This window comes from Neolamprologus brichardi, chromosome 20, assembly GCF_056152115.1.
Source record: "Neolamprologus brichardi isolate AB-2024 chromosome 20, ASM5615211v1, whole genome shotgun sequence".
Lineage (NCBI taxonomy): Eukaryota > Metazoa > Chordata > Actinopteri > Cichliformes > Cichlidae > Neolamprologus > Neolamprologus brichardi.
In genome coordinates, this window is record NC_142123.1 from 9,057,675 (window position 1) to 9,069,830 (window position 12,156).

A 12,156-nucleotide genomic window follows, 5' to 3' on the forward strand; every position below is an offset into this window, starting at 1 on the left:
TGCCATGCTTGACATATCTTCTACAGAGGAAGCTAGATTTGGGGATGAGTGGGATGAGGTCACTGAGATAGTTAAACAGCCTCTTTTGGCCATACCTGTCAGATGGATGACTTTCCACCTTAAGGTTCTGGATGTTGTTGATTGACATGCTTCTGCAACACTGAATTGAGGTCTGGGTTGTTGCCTCTCGTTTGGCAGACTGTGGTGGGGATCTAAATAGAGGGAGCCCCTTTTCAAGAAGGGGATCCTCTATTTAGAGAGGGCTCACACTCTTCTGCCTCCTTGGAAAAACCTTCAACAGGGTACTGAAGAGGAGAATCTGTCTGTTAGTTAGACTTGGATTCAGGAGAAAACAATGCAGTTTTCTTTGTGGTCACAGAACACTGGACCAGCTAGTCATCCCCTGGGGATATTTAAGGGTGTGTGGGAGTTTGTCCAACTACCCTGCATGTGTTTTGTAGACCTAGGGAAGGCAATCAATCACATCTCTCGGGGGTTCATGTGGTGAGTGCTTCAGGAGTATGGGGTATCTGGCCTCTTTGGCCAGTAATAAGTCAAACCCATTCCCTTTGGGTTTTGGACTCTACCAGAAAATTTGTCAATGTAACCGAGTGACCTCCAGCTCGTGTTGGAGCGCTTTGCAGCTGAGTGCGAGAGTGAGAATTAGCACCTCGCTGTGGTTCTCAGGCTGAAAAGAGTGTAGTGCCCACCCCAGGTTAGGGGGAGTTGTTGCCCACAGTAGAAGGATCTCAGTGAGAGTGATAGATGGATTGGTGTGGCGTCTGCAGTGATGCAGATCTGTTGTGGGGAAGAGAGAGCTGAATGTGAAAGTGAAGCCGATCGATCTATGCTAATACCCTCATCTACGGACACGAGCTGTCGGTCACCACCGTGAATACAAAAAGCAGAGATGTGTTTCCGCCAATGGGTGGCTGTGGTCTTTCTTAGCCAAAGGGTGAGAAGGTTGGCCATTCAGTCAAGACTCAGAGTTGAGCCGCTAGTCCTCCACAGTGAAAAGAACCAGCTGAGGTGGCTTGAGCGTCTGTGATGCTTATATCTTGTTTGCCTCTACTCCTCTCTCCTCTGAACATGCAAATAAGAAGGGATTGCCTGGAACATGCAGGTGTTTTGCATTTAATTGATTACATTGTGCTGCACATATAAACTGGAATGTTTTGTCATTTGCTTTGCTGAAGCAGGAAAGAGTTCTGAGTGAATGAAAACAGGATTTCTTGAGCAAGACTCAGCACTACTTCTTTTTTTCTCAATGAATGACCTCAATCTCACAGGTGTGACGTAAATTTAATTGCAAAAGTGAAATACGTAGAAACTGTAAGCACGAATTGGTGAGAATGATGACTTTATTTAGCAAAATCACTGAGCATTAAATTATTGCTACAGTATTATTAGCTTTGTTCTGTGAGAATCCTCTGCTTCACTAATGTGCAGACATACAGTAAGGGAGCATGCTTACTATCCACTGTTATTATGTGCTTGTGTGTTTGTGTGCTTCTGTTCAACAAGCAAGACCGGCAGTCTATTTCTTAGACTAACACTCCCTCTAGTGGACATCAGTACAAATGTGTAGACTAATTCCTTTAATGTCTGTGTGTCTTTAACATTTAAAAATGTATAACTGCAGGGAAACACTATTCTGCTTTATCCTTGTCTATAGTTTATGATGCTGTTCACACAAAAGATCTGGACTCAATCCATTGTCCCCTCTGTGCCTTCTATGTCAAAAGGACAGCAGCTGTGATGTTGTAAATAGTGGTTATTGTGTACATATGTGAAAGAAATAAGCTTTACTAGGTGAAGCAAAGTTACAGTGGGTTATATTGGTGCGGTAGCAAATGATGCACCACTGCTAATGCATCTAACAGCAGACTTTTATGAACATATACATACAGAGACACCAGACCAAATGGGGTGTGTTCTATATTTTGATAAAATTCCTTTTCTGTTTTGTTTTTTTAGATAAAGTCCAAGCCAGGATCCAACTTCTGAAGGAGTCTCTTCATCCATCCGGCAGTTCCAGCCAAAGAAGCAGATGTGAATATTGCAGAGTCCTTGACCCAACCAACCCACAGTTCTTCCAAATCCAAAAGAGCAACTGGGAGCTAAAATTGGTCTTTGCTTTTGGTTTTCCTTGGAGATCTCCACAGCTGAGGGAGACAAGTGGAACCAACTTAGGCCCTCCATGTAGATTTAACATCAGTGGACGGAAATATGGTTGGTGTATATGGGTGATGCAGTTCTGTTGTCATGGGCTGATGTTCATTCCCGCTAACAGCATATAGGAAATGCTGGCTTTACCAAGCTGGTGGCATGCAGGAATCTTTGCATTCATAGTCCTTTGCGTGTTGTTAAAACAAGGAAACGTATCAACCAAACTCCCCTCTCTCCTCTTTTCCGTCTCTTTTTGAAGTAAAGAAAGCGTGGGGCAAACGGATTAAACCGTTGGAGAACTGCAGGTTTTTCTGGTACTAAAGACTTCTTGTTTGCTGACAAAATGAAGAAACAGAAACGTCTCTCTGAATGAATAAGACGATGACAATGACGTGGCCGACACAGAGGGAGCGTGTTGGCATGCATTTCTTTCCACGGTTTGCTCTGTTTTTATCTACATTCCAGATCGGAACTGTTCCCTCTTCCTCACCTCTCTGCATTTCTTGAATGCCGATTCTTCTTTCTTTCCAGTCCCTGTCAAACGATCCACAACTCGCCATGTCTTTAAAGAAGTGGATTTAAAAAAAAAAAAAGAAAAAAAAGAAATTTGGAATGCATGGAACTTTATATCCAAGACCTTACACTGTTCATCGTTACTTAACAGAGGCCATAAAGACACTGGAAACACATCGACATAAACAGTAACGAAAAAGAGAGATTACTGAAGCAACACACAAGAATCCGGCCACGGGAATAAGAGGAGCATTTACTTTTATTGTGTTTTTGTTGTTATTTGTTATGTTCGGTATGTAGAATGAAGCTATAAATGGTTGGATTTTTATTTATTTTTTAACCAGCCATTGCAAAGCCATTAAGACAATATTAGCCTGCAGTGCTTGTGGCAATCTCCGCAAAATTTGTTTCTCGGATACTGCTCGTGTTGTCGTAGGTGGTTGTCACTTTTGTTGATTTCTTTTGATTTATTTAGTTTTCTAATCTATTTTTTTTTTAATTTGCCTGGTTTTATGTTGCAGGTTACCAGTATCGCCTTAATCATTTTTACATGTTTTATTTTCAGGTAAGAGTGGCATACTTTTTTATGACATCCTGTAAACACATCATCTTTTTTTTTGTTTTATGTAGTAACATCAGCTGGAACACTGGCCACAGAGAGATTAATTTCTATTTTTTTAAATTGACATTGTTTTGATAATTTTTTGTGATATTATTTTTCATTTCTATTTTTCATTTTCTATTGTTTTTTTTACCCCCTTCCATTATATTTTTCCTGACTCTTTATTTATTGTGAATAATTATAAAAGCAATAGGGCAAGAGGCGATGAAGTAAAGAGCACAATCATGTGTCATTTCAAGAGTTGGTGGAATAGAAATGTGTTGCCTCCGTCTGTCTAACTTACCACCGATGTCTGACTTAAAAGTACCGCAAAATTCACTCTTTACACTGCTGTGCCAGAGAGCAGGAGTTTGCCTGATCACCACAAGTCCGCCCAGATCTTTCCCTCCGACCGGCAGTAACCTGTTTTGGAGTGTTACACTGCTACATAAGCCGGCTGGAGTCTGATCGAAAAGCACTGCAGGGCAGCACAGAGGCACTCGAAAAGCAGACCAGTCCACACACTGAGGCAGAGCTGAACTTGACGTCATTTCCCGTCGGGAGTCAGGGGAAGGGGGAGTTGTTTGTGCCCGAGGACGATTCTTCCGGCCACTTCAACGCTCCTTTTAGGGAGGCTGGAAAAGGCTCATCTGAGCTCTTCGCACTCGAGTTTTTGTCAGCATGCGCCTTCACTCTGTCAAATGTGCACATGAAAGCACACTCTAAATGGTGTCAAAAAGGGAAAAGAATTGTGACTGAAGAACCAGAAATTAACACATTTGGTTGTGTCACACAAAGTCACTTGCCTCCCCCCCACCACCTTTAACTTTCTATCGTTGGTGGCATCGACAACTCTACCCCCCTCCCCCCAAAAAAAACCCTCTCTCTGAGACTGCCAGCTGTCAAGGAATCTTCTCAGGTCAGTGTTACCCTGCTGTTGTTCCTGCAGTGTATTGTGGGGTCTGTGGTAAGGTACTCAAAATGTACTCTGCCAGGCCAATCATTGCGAGGCCCTCAGCAAAACTAAATGGAACCAACCAACTTCTGCTGTATATTGTCTGTGTGAACGCTCGCTGGGAACCTTCGCATGCCTCCCGGCGCAGAAAACCTCAGTCACCTCTATATCGTTCTGTTCCTAATGTTTGTACGTGTGTGCGGGTTCTGTATGCGTGTATTTAACAACCATCATCTAATGTGGAGGGGAAAGGAACACAAAAAAACCCTGAAAAAAACAAGACAACCACGAGTTTAATCACGACAAATATGGTGGGCAGAAGAGGCGACCTCTCATCTCCAGTCGTTCTATGCAATGAATCATATTTGGAAAATCACGAGGAGGAAAAGGCAAGTGAAACACACAGATTGGGGGGGGGGGGGAGGGGGGGGAAAGTCACACGTGTTTTTTTGCATATCACATTTGTTTTGATATCTGTGGTAGATTAATATAAGAGGATTCTGTGAATTTGTGTATGAAACTGGTTAATTGTAAGGGAAATCTGAAGATGGATCTTTCTTTTTTTTTTCATGTTAACCTAAATGTTTGGGGTACCGTTCTGCAACCAAAGATGTATTCATGGCAGCTGGGAAATTACACCTATGATTTGAACAAAATATGCTGCTTGATGAGTTAGATGCATCAGGCTGTTCTCTATCAAATGTTAGGCAAAGCTGATGAAGTGTACAATTTCATATTTTTATACAAAGTGACTTTTCTTTTTTCCAGCCAATCAGTAGCTCACATAGAGAAGAGTCAAAACCTGCTTACCAATGAACACAAACCAAAAAAAAAAATAGCTGAAATGGAAGGAGGGAGCAGCAGGTGCAGATATTTGAAAACTATTTAGCAGGGACTCAAAAATCCCGGTTGTCATGAACGCATCCAAGCAATCCAGTTTTATAAAGGAAAAATAGAGAATTAACAGATTATAAGAGACAGATTATGATATACTTCAATATAATCCCTAAAATGGTAAGTGTCTGCTCAGGGGTAAAGAAGAAAAGGTCTCCCTTTTTTAATTTAATAACCAGACCCAGAATTCTTATTAGCTAGCTACCTAATGTGCAATTGTAGTTTTGTTTTTTTCAGATAATGAAGCACCAAAAATTAAAGGATATAGACATAGCAATTTAAAGTTCAGATGTATAATTATTACAAAACCTATAGATTATATTTAACAAAAGAAACTGCTGTAGGCTATGAAGTTAAACACAATTCAAAGCATTCTTAAATGAATTTAAGCAGTGAAACAGGGGAGTTTGCGTACGTGTGGGTGCGTGTGTGTGTGTGTGTGTGTGTGTGTTTGGTTTGCACTGGTAGCAGCTTATTAGAGCAAGTTATAAAAGAATCTATTTATTGAAATCCAGATTTAAAGAGTTGGTTTATGCAGTATCAAAGTATCCCTTAACTATAAATACCTTAAGTCTTATTTGAGCAGGGCCTGACAAGAAGCTAGTATATGTATATATTGTTTTTATTTTCTGAAACATTTATCATTTATAGATGATTCGTCTATGTAAGAGTTTATTTTATCATACGGAGCAGGTATAGAAAGCGAGCTGGCATTAGGAAAAAGAGAGATTTAGGTTGAAAATTTATAGATATATCGATGAGAAACTGTTTGTACATAAGTCGCCTATATGTTTTTTCACCACGGTTCTTCAGCCTCATTCTAAGTTGCACATTAAGTGTGTGTAACCCAAACAGAAGAGATCGCGGATACGCTGCCGTCGGATTGGTGACTTCACCAACAAAAGATTCAGATAAGGCTTCAACGAACAATATGAGAGAGAGTTTAACGTTACCCAAGTTAATACCAACTTCCACTATTGTACAGTATGTCGTATGTTTTTGGAAGTTTGTTTAAAAAAAGAAAAGAAAAGAAAGAAAAAAATCAAATAAAATGTTGAATAAAACAATCCTCAATCACTTTTGCCTCAGGAAAGCACACATTAAAGGCAGCATCGCAACGGAGATGTTCAGAAGACAACAGATGATAATGGGTGTGTTTGTGCAGGTGCAGTGAAAGCAGATCGCTTACGACACCGGTGAAATCGTGGCTGCTGCCAGTCAGAGAGAGTCTGTAATATTTGGAGCACATAAATCCCAGGAACTGTGAAAACGTGTTCGTGGCGGTTTCTTTTTTCCTTTTTCTTTTTCTTTTTTTTGCTCCAGCCGCTGAAGGTGACTTAAATATGCATAGCAGCAAGGGCTTTTATACTAATATACTGGTCATTGAAGAAAGCCATCCTGTTACTGCCCTCTAGCCAGTCGTGGTCTCTGTCTATACTCTGCGTGGTGTGTGTCTATAACCAGGAATGCAATGGACTTCTGTTCAGACCACAGCAATCACCAGTGGGCAAAAATAACCAAGCCACAGCTGGGTTTTTCAATGGCGTTTGAAGCACAAATGTAAACAATATTAGAGATACATAGAACTCTGAGGGGTTGTGTTCCAAATCGTGAATGAAATCTGCTGTAGGGACTTCCTCCAAACAGAAAAATCTGGAGTTTTTCCTCAATGCCAGCAGCAGGAATGTTAATTCAAATGACCGTTTGGAACAAAACTCTAGTAGTTGGATAGAGAACTCTGGCAGATTTACAGACGTGAAGCTAAACGACAGGTTTCTTCCACCACATCTGCGACGTGTCTTTGAATCTGAAACGTCTCAGCAATAAAGCTGCATTTATGCACAGTCAGACAATCTGGACCTTTAACCCTTTGTGACATTGATCTGTATCTGAATTGGGCGTGAACATGCCACAGAGTGCCACATAGAGTTATAAACACAGTGTCTCTGTTTGAGCTGTCTTTAAATGCAGCTTAAAATGCTTTTGGGAAATCCAGACTGTGTGTGTGTGTGTGTATGCGTGCGTGCGTTCCCGCGGGTGTGTGCTCTCAACCAAAAAAAGGTAGCATGCAGTGCTTGTACAGAGCATAGTGTAGTAACAGTCACCACTGGTCTTGCTGTTGGTCATGAAGACAGTGAGCGTATAGTAGGACCCTAGATCGATTTTAAAACACAAATATATATATAAAATGTATAGTGTGTGTAAATGTCTCATGGGTGAGAGGCTGTAAAAGAAGCTAAATGAAATGAAATAAAAATAAAACCACGAGAGAGTCCATCTTTCACTGTAAAACCATCAGGGATCATTTATTGTCACCTTTTACCTGTATGAATCATTAAAGTTAAAAAAAAAAAAAAAAGGACAAGTGCATGACCTGGACACCTGCCCTAACCCGACCTAACTACTCCCCCCCACCCCCTTTTGACCACACAAACCCCTTCGACCTTTGACCTCCCACTTCACGGGTTGCCATGTCGTGTTTTTTTTCCAGTGTAAATATCACACGAGAGCCGGCTAGAGTCCGCTTCGAAACAGACACCAACAACATGTAAATGCCATGTAAATCTCAAACATACACACACGCGGGCGCACGAGAGGCACGAGAGAGGCGTTTGCACACCAAAAACGGCAACACAAGCTGGAGCGTATGCAAGCCGGAAACTCCCTGCCCAGACTCGTGCTACTCGTGTATAAAAACAACGAGAGAACATAACGAACAAGATCAGATGTTGATTTGATCAATAAAACGACAAAATGCATCGTTGTGCGTATGTGGCTGGCTCGTGCGGACTGTTTAAAACTCATTAAATAAAAAAAAAAGTTGTATTCGGATATGAGAAAAAATAAACATATTGGTCTGTGTAGAGTTTCTATACATGTCGTGTTTGTAAAATGAGAACATCAAAATCAAAAAAGGGAAAAATATCCTGGCTTCCATGTGACTTTTGGGGTGGGTGGGGGGGATTTTATGGAGATGGGGAGAGGGTGAAGCGGACAATGAAAATGTGTGTGTAAAAAAAACTAAAATAATTATAAAATAATGCAATTGAATGAAGTAAAAGGTTGAAAATAAAATACAGAAAAAGGTGGAGAGCCTAAAAATGAGTACAAAGTGTTCCATTCACTGTTGTAAGTGCAATGAGCTAAACTTCCTGTTTCCCCATTGTAAAACCTTGTGTATGTTTCCGTGTATTCCTCCTGTAAATGGGTGTAGTAGACCTGGTGCATCATGCCATGTAATGTGATGAATGACAAATTATGACCTTACAATACATTTCAATCAGGAAATATAAATAAAAAAAACAAAAACAAATACATTAAAAATGTGTTTACGCTTTGTGTGTTTTTTTAAAGCTGTTGCTTTTCTGTCTTTACTGAGCTGATCCATCGTTCATAACTTGGCACGGCAGTTGATCCCTGCTTTGAAGCATCATCTTCAATATTTGGAATATTTGGAGTATTACCATCTTGTTTTTGGAATATGAACATGTGCATCCATGCAACCATGTGGGCACCTGCAGAGATTTTTCTTAAGCGCTGACAGCTACATCATTGAAGCAGGCTTCTAACGGCAGTTGTGGCATGCAGCTTGGAGCTTGGAGCTTGCAGATGCCGCTGATGTTCTCAAGATGCAAAACGATGCAATTCACTTCTGCAGGCCTGTTGATTTTCAGCTTAAACAGGAGACAAGTGAAGCCAGTCCCCAGGCCGTTGTTTTCTAATAGCTTCATAAGAAGCGCTGACTCTGTCTCTCTCTGTGGCATCGTCAGCCTGCCTAAACACGCCGCACACACAAAAACCCTTTAAACCCAGTTTTGTTTAGTTTTTTTTTTTATCATTTACTAACAGTGTGTACACACATAATAGATTTATTCATATTCTTATACCTGAATTTGTTTATATTAAATAAAGTTTAGAAGCATTTCTCACTATGTGTACAATTAAATGGAGGCCGTGCTCGGAAAAATTTAAATGCAAGTCATTAAAAAGAAAAATGGAATGCTTCAATTGTCATGTTTGCACATGAGAGAAAATGGGCCTTATTCACTTATATTTGCACATAAATGTTCTCACTCTGCACGCAAAACACATATGCAAAATTCCCATTGGATTCATAAAATCTGCACAGTAGCCTGTTTAGTGCTCAACCACCATCAAATCATTTTCATTTCCTCTGAGATGCTCACTATGACTCAAATTTATTTAAAAATTTTAACGTTTAAAAAAAAGACCCCAAATACAGGTAATGTTTTCCACGACAGAGCCAAAAAATTAACTTGTGTGGACATCCAGTAATAACGGTCACTTGGAATAATTTTTTTAAAGGCTTTTAATTTTGTTTTCTTTACAGTACGTGCACTTTTTTTCATGATTTGTTTAAACCGTGTATGCTGTCTTTCCCCATTGTAGCCTCTCAACATCTCCTGTGATTGGCTCCACGCACAGCTGAATCACAATCTTACATGTGTAGGATGTCATGACTGCTGTTAGAAGCCCACTGGAGTTAACGCTGTACTTGTCAGCGCTCAAAAAGTAGTGAAAATAATCCCCAGTTAAACACGCCCACTAGGAAGAGTCATCTTGTATTGTGCTGCAGGGAGCAAGGAAACATGCCTGCGCAAAAATGTCATTTATAAACTAACTTCGTTTTTGTAACTGTCTGACTTTTAAACAAATGTACTTGTTTGCAACCACGCAGGTTCTCCTCGCACAATATCATCTTTGCTTTTGAGAACGATGTTATATCATCATTGATAGTAATATAGCTGGATCACACAGTCTTACATGAGTAGGTTGTCACAACTGAGTTAGAAGCCCACTGCAGTTAAATATACACCCACTAGTAAGCATCATGTGTCCGGGGATGCTACAGGAGTGCAAAGTCAGTCCTTACTCATGCATGTTTCAAAAAAAAAAAAAAAAAAAAAAGAAGAAGAAGAAGAAGAAGAAAAACCAGACAGGGTCCCAAAGCTAACATTAGGATTTTATTAGTAGACATTTTCCCCATTCATAGAATCTAACAAGCTGTCCACAGTATGGATACAACCCCTTACAGACCCCTCCCCCCCTTCCGACTTTAAAATAAAACATCTGGTTGTCACCAAAAACTGTTTAAATACTATAAAAATAAAATCAATTGCACAAATATGCCATTTTGCTTGCGATTACTTCTGTGCAACACTTTTACACATATATTACATCGACAACCACATGACACAATCCAAGAGGAATAAAATTCAACAGAAAACATTTTCCTTAATAGAAAGAACCAACAATCAAAGCAACATAAAATCCTAGAATTAGTTAAATAACGTTTATTAGTTGTATAACTGGTAGAGCTTGATGAGCACTGATGAACGTGACGGTTACATGTGTTTAATAGTTTTCGCCAGTTAGTAGTTTACAGTAAAAAATTACCAAGCTCATTGTGTCTGTTTTGATTCATGTAAAGCTGCAGAATTTGGTGAGTGCTTGACTTTAGCTTTCTGTAAAGGCGCACTGGGAGTAGTGTTTGTGCAAAAATCTTTTTAATAACACAAAACAAAAAAGTGGGGGTTTATTTTTTAGGTTGTTTTTAAATGAATGTAAAGTTCTGGATTGTACTGGTGAATTTAACCCAACATGTCCTGAATATGTTACAGATACTGTACTGGCAAGTAAATCAGACAGATGTAACAGCCACAGTCAAAGGTTCAGTGTTCAGCTGGTGAATGTTTGCTTCAAGCCCCGATTAGGCGCTCTGCTCTTTCCTAAGCAAAACAGAGGCATTAAGAAACGATTTTGCTACAAAAGAGAGAAAAAAATAAAGTCATTCATAAAACACCATAAATAACACACAAGTTAAAAATGGAAAACAGACAAGTTCAGGCACTAAGCATGACACGGTAATCCATTTTTAAAAAAAAAAAAAAAAAATACAAATAAAAGTCAAATTGAAGATGTGACAACACGGCTACCTGTAGTGACAAGTAGTACAAATAGGTTTCAAATTATCTGGAATGTATTAAACTAAGGCTGCAAACTCAATATATAAAAATGTACATCTCACTACTCAAAAGTGAAGGTGTGTGTGTGCGTGCGTTCAATGTGTCGCTGCGGGTGGAGGGGGGGAATGTTAAGCTGTGGTACAATAACAGACACGTGCAAAAGTTGCATAGGGTCGGTGCTGCAAGCTAAATATTCATGTGAAAATGTGATTTTTAATACAGAAACAAAACGAAATGTGATTAACAATTAGATGCGTGCCATAACGTACTGGGCAGGGTTCGACTTCAGCAGAACGCATCTGTCAAACAAAATTAGGCACGTGTGTTACGATGTTAAGGTAGTACGCATATGTGAGAGCTGTAACCTGTTTGTTCTACATTTCTCACTCGTTCAAAACCACAGGGTGACTCGAGCTATGCCTAAGTGCTTTAATTGAAAGTATTACAATGTTTAAAAATTTAACCTTTTAATAAAACCTCAGCATAGCAACAAAAAAAAAAAATATAAAAAAAAATTATGATTTCATCCCAGTATTCATTTACCAACATGTCTGTATCCAAGAATCTGAAGGGAAACGTGAGTCTTGCTCAGTGACGATGCATTGAAATTAATAATGAATGGGTTAAATGTAGAGTCACTGTTGTTGAGCTCAACACAAATCAAAGGGAAACTGCACAACAGTGGACATCATCTCGAGTTACCAATTTCTGGGACCCTGTTGGGACACTACCAACAATCCAAAACGTCTACAGTCTTTTTTTGTGTGTGCCAACATTCATTAGAGAAGTTCCGGCTTTTTTTTTCTTCTCCTCTCCTTCTTCACTTTAAGAAATAGTGTTTCTGCTTGGCACATAAGTGTAAGAAGCAGCCTGCACAGACACAAAAGACTACAATCATCACTGTATTGTTTCTGGTTGTTTTGTTGTCCTATTATATGAGTCGACGCCAAGTTAATTTGCGGTCCGTTAACTTTTCTGTAGTCGCCATTTTTCTCCAGGTTTTCCCGTTCATGTCTGCTTATGTCACTTTGTCCATG

The 12,156-nt window shown here is 39.7% G+C and overlaps 1 protein-coding gene across 4 annotated transcripts in view; it reads left to right on the top strand.

Moving 5' to 3' along the window:
• The window catches only part of bsna (bassoon presynaptic cytomatrix protein a), a 127,417-nt gene extending 118,961 nt beyond the window's left edge, over positions 1-8,456 (top strand). For all 4 annotated transcript variants that reach the window (XM_006785378.3, XM_006785380.3, XM_006785379.3 and 1 more), the window contains exon 16: positions 1,978-8,456. The gene's annotated coding sequence lies outside the window, so the exon portion shown is untranslated. The remainder of the gene's footprint in view (positions 1-1,977) is intronic.
• The last annotated feature ends 3,700 nt before the right edge of the window (positions 8,457-12,156 follow it).